Genomic DNA, 5594 nt, shown 5'->3' with positions numbered 1-5594 from the left:
CGGTACATCAACACAGCAATTACTTGGGTCAGCTGAGTTGGGTTATCAGGGCTCGGTCTATGTGGCTATAAAATTGCTGTGTAGACATTCGGGCTCAGGATGGAGCCTGAGGTCTGGGACCCCATGACGGGGAGGGTCCCAGAGTCCAGGATTCAGCCTGAGCCCAAATATCTACACTGCAATCTTTAGCTTCACAGCCCAAGCACTGCGTGCCTGAGTCAGTTGACCCAGGCCAGCCATGGGTCTTTTATTCCAGTATAGATGTACCCTTTGAAGCACCAATATTTTATTAAGCCATAGATTAGATAGCAGTTGCTCTCATTTGGTTTGTTATCAAAACGTGGCTGGTCCCCAAGATCACCACCTGCACAGCTAAGCATGGGGAACAAACAGCTCTTTATGCCACAGACTTTGTGGAGAACTAGGTTAACCAAATATTCTGCAAGCACTACTAAACCAGTCCAACCAATCATTTATCCTAGACTTTTTCCCCTCTTGATTAAAATGCCACACAATGAGTTGGGTACAAACAGAACTATTAAAGAAGAAGGCATTCTTATGCATAGCTTTCTTTGTGTCACTGTTTTCATTTTAAGATCCAGTATAACAAGACATCACATCGTAATTTCTATTTAGATTCAAAGATTAGAGCTTCATACAATTGTGAGAAAATTTAAGAGGAATAAAAATGGGTATAGACATTCAAAGATGTCTTTAGTTGTAAGTTAAAGGAGATTCCATAGTTAGAACAAGGAATGGCCAAGTGCCAGCTACAACCATTCTCAGTCACATTCTTTGTTCTGTGTATATAACCTAAATCTATGTCACCCACAGAGACCAAAAGAAGAGAATACTCATTTTCCAAAGAAAAAGAAAAGAAATCACGCTTTTCTCTTTATTCCACAGATGATAGTGATATTTTGCAGCTCCTTCTCCTCCATCTTGTCAATACCACCTTTGGCACATACACAATCACATCGGCCTTCTCTATTTATTCAGCAATCAAAACTCCCAAGCTGAGAGCAAGGCATAATTGCCAAGAGGTGGCCACCTGATGTTAATTACATGTGCTTAAATTAAGTCCAACTGAAGATCTGTGTGCACGTAAGGGAGGGAGAAAAGAGCTTTTTCAAACTGCCCAAACACTTCCTAATAAAGAGGAAAAGAAAAAAAAAAAAGGGGGGGGGGGGGTTCCTTTCACAGCACAGAGTAAACCCTTAAATATGACTCAAGTAAATCCAAAAATGGTATGTGAGGTCCATTTTGATCCTGTTAAAAACAGGGAGCACGAGTTGTTTTTACTATTGCAAGGGTGAGTGGATACTACAAAGTGAGGTTAAGCAATAGGTCAGGGGTTGGCAACCTATGGCACGCATGACCATTTTGAGCGGCACGCTGCGCTGCTCCCGGTCCCAAAGCAGGGATGCCTCTCCCATTTGACAGGCGGGGGCCAGGAGGAGGCTGAGGGACCAGGTTGGTGCGCCAGCCAGGAGCCGTGCTGCGGCCACTTCCCCCTTTCGTCCCTGCCCCTCTCCAACGTGGCAGGCAGGGCTGGGAGAGAGGATGGGAGGCTGAGGGGCCGGGTTGGCGCACCACCTTCCCTGGCCAGGAGCTGCACAGTGGCTGCTCCCCACCGCCCCTGCCGAGGGCATGACTGGGCCCACATAGGAAAGGTGTGGCCACTGGTGATTTCAGTGGGGACCGGCTTCTCAGAGAAGGACCTTGCTGGTGTCCCCCCCAGGTACGCCACTGTTGCGGGTGGAGAGGAGGGAGGGAGGAGCAGGAAAGGAAACTGACCCCTAACCCCCTCTCCCCCATTGCCTAACACTTTGGCCAGGACGTTGGGTGCACGGAGAGGGTCAGGGAGAAGAGTTGGCACCCCCCTTCCAAAAGGTTGCCGACCCCTGCAATAAGTGTATTCCTCTACAGCAGAGGTTCCCAACCTGTGGTCCGCGGACCCCTGGTGGTCCGCGAGGCTACTACAGAGGGTCTGCAGAAAAGAAAAATAACATCCTCACCAAGGAAATGTACAATTTCAAATAAAAATGGAGTGTAAAAAACAAGTAGCAGCATGTGGTGGCCTGCAAAATGTCTGGAGGTTGAAAAGGGGTCTGCCCACTCGAAAAGATTGAGAACCGCTGCTCTACAGTAAGCAGATGTCTTAAGTCCCTTGTGTTCCTACTCCCTAACTTTCTAGAGCACAGAATAAAGAAGAGGCAGGGGGCTGGCAAAAAAATGGTTGTATATGAGGAGACAGGAGCTTATGTGTGAACACACAGATGAAATGCTTAGCTATGTGTCACCCCCCTTTGATCATATCTGTTGCTGTTTGGCAGGGGTAACTAGAGGGTCATTCTGGTAGAGTAACCACGTTGGTGTTAAAGGAACTAAAAAATACCCAGCTGGGTCCACTTACATAAGGGCTGTGGTTGGATCTAACTGGGATGGAGTGGTAGGATGGCAAACTCCACCAGTGGATTGCTGGGGCTGGACCTGTACTTATAAAAACCTCATTCTGGAAGGTCACTGAGAAGACACTTCTCAAAATCTTTGCCTTTGTGTTGGAGCTTTCTTCACCTCAGATACTGGTGTGAAGATCCCCCTTTGGAGATAGTAGGAGAACATCTATCATTGAGGGAACAGGCACAGTTGAAAGGATTGTTAAGGAAAGTGACATCTTTTTTTGCCAAGTATCTGGAGAAGGCAACAACAGCACAGCACTGGATGGTTCTTAAATCAAATCCTACACAGGAGAGGGTGGGAAGGGTGCCTGAGAGCCTTTGTATTTTTAACAAAGTGTTACTGATTATTCCCACAGCAGCGACAGAAAAAACAAACACGTCTTCATGGAATGGTCTTCATCTCAGGACTACCTCATTAACCTCCTCAGCCTCATCTTAAAGAGCCAGCTGATCTGTGACAGGGGGCCAGTGGAAAGTTTTGATTGATATGCATTAGGGAAAAAAAGGTAGACAGGACCTTTTTTTAAAAAAAAAAAACAGGAAAAAAAAGTATCACCTTTTTAGGTCTTTATATATCATAAAAAAAGCAAAAGAGGCACAAAACGTAATTCTGTTTCTTTGTAGGTCACCTTTAAAATTAAAAGCAGTAGGGCAACCACTTTACTGTACGTATTTTATTCGTATACTTATGTATATTACTTTTCATTTCAATTATATTTGTATTAACTAAAGCTCAAAGTTTCTGCGTGCGCTTCACCAAGCTCATCTTCTTAATTAACTCTAAGCAGCCTCTGAATAATGAACCTGTTATTTGTGATGTGTACTTTGCTCCTTTGATTAATCCCAGGCTACAAGTGTATCTGGTCTTAAGATAGGCATGCAGATCTCCACAATTCCTACACGTATCCACTTTGATTTCAACGCTTGTGTAATTTCTTATGAATACATCTCACCCGGTGTGTACACTTCACAGTGTTAGCAAATTGTTTTATGTGTTGTAAGACTTCTTTCATTGCACGTCCCCAAAATGGCACATCCCATCTAATTTTTTCTCTATGATTGACACCTCTAATTTTCTTATGTACACTTATACAATGAACTTATCTCTTACTGACACCCACGATCCCTGCAGGCTTTTTAGGTGACATATGTGTGGGTGTTGCCGCATTTATGCCAGCACAGACTTGAAAAAATCAAAGATAGGCAGGGTGAATGGAGCTTTAACCTCCAGGTTTCACAAAGCAAGCTTTCATTCTCAGAACTAAGCAATCGTGTCTGATAGCTCTTCTTGTGATGGTCATTCATTATGCACACCGTACTTGTACAAAATATCCCATTGTACAAAAGAGACAACCATAGTGAACTGATCAAGAAATTGGTGATAAACTTCTGATTCATGGCTTGATTTTCTTCTCTGAACAGTTTCCACTCTAGGCCATCTTTGCCTCTGCCAACAATTACACCCATTCTGATACAATTCAGATAATTTCAAATAAAACCGTGATCCAAGCAAGCCTCATGAACATACACACAGAGCCAAATTTTCAGTGAAGTCAGCCTGACCGCAAAATCGGTGCACTCAAAATTACACTTCAAAATTTTGGCATCCCATTTTGAGTAGATACTTTTTTGTGTGTCCCAAAGACGTAAGTTAATTATTACTATTATTTGTTTTTTGTATTGCAGTAGTGTCTAGAAGTGCCAGCCATAAACCAGGTGGCTGTTGTGGTAGGTGCTGCACAAACACAGAACAAAAGTACAGTCCTTGCAGCAAAGAGATTACAATCTAATGCAAAAATTGTGCTGTTTGTACATATAAAACCAACGGGGAGTTTGCACGTAAAATCTTGGCTGCCTACAACTGTTTGCGCAGGATTCTGGCATAAAATTTGACCCAGTGTGCTGTTTTAAAAGAAGGTGAACAGGAAAGGCAGAGAAGAAGAGAAAGAGAGAAACAGACTCCTTAAGGATTTTAGACTGTTTTCTTTCTGCCCTTGGCACTCCGGGAGGTGAGCTAGTTACCACACTAGCTTATCAGGCTCCCTACAGGTGTAAGTGATCCCTTCTTCCCTTCCACCCTCAATCAAGCAACCTAACTCTCTCCTACTTTAGCCACAACAGTGCTTGAGGTGATCAAAGTGAGCAGGGTACTGGCCTGCAAAGGGCTCTCCTTGTAGCTGCCATCAGCAGCACCCAGTCACGCTATAAAATGCAGAAGTTAGTTTTTATTCTAAAGAAGAAATTCCCTAAGTGTAATCCATGAGCCATACATGGCTCACCTAGCACTTGCTGTAGCCATGTAGACTTGTCTGATCACATGGAACTGGCTTTTGTACTTCTTTCTGGTTGTTAAATTACATTAAAAGGCAACTAAAATGACATCAAATACTTCCCTCATATGGACTTCCCATATATGAGTCATCACTGTAGGGATGTTACATATTTGAGAATCCATGCTCTAGAGAACCACTTTGCCCTGAGAAAAATTGCACAAATCATTTTAAATATTCCAGCAAATATCTAGTCTATTTTTGACAGTATTCTCTTAGCTCTGATTTCTTGTTTTTATCAATTATTTTATTACCATTATTTCAACGTGATTTTAAAATGAAGCATTTAACAATAACTATAATAATAACAACAATAAAAGCATCTGAGCAGTCCAGTTACAAGATCTAGGATCAGAATTAAGGGGCATCAGTCCTCTCACATGACCAGATAGCATGTGTGAAAAATCAGGATGAGGGAGTAACAGGTGCCTATATAAGAAAAAGGCATGAATAGCGGGACTGTCCTTATAAAATCGGGCCATCTGGTCACCCTACAGTCCTCATGTCATGAGTTGGCATAAGAAGGAAATTCCCTCCTTCTTCCCTCACATATATCACTGAAAGCAATTTATTATGTGGATTTACAACTTCCTCTCATGCATTCAGTAGCAAACACCGTTAGAGATAGAATAAGACCGTATGAAGGCATTTTTTAAACTGGTGCTTAATTTCAAGCTCATTGGGACGTGCCTTCCTGAATCAAGCCTATTTAATTATTCTGGACCAGTATGGCAATTCCTATATCCCTCGCATGGTGAATTGTATAATATGTAACCGTGAATATGGCAGAGACTCACTCAAA

The sequence above is a fragment of the Emydura macquarii genome, unplaced genomic scaffold, assembly GCF_026122565.2.
Source record: "Emydura macquarii macquarii isolate MOO-44397 ecotype Brisbane River unplaced genomic scaffold, CSIRO-AGI_Emac_v2 contig_2452, whole genome shotgun sequence".
Taxonomy (NCBI): Eukaryota; Metazoa; Chordata; order Testudines; family Chelidae; genus Emydura; species Emydura macquarii.
This window is presented reverse-complemented; position numbering follows the sequence as displayed.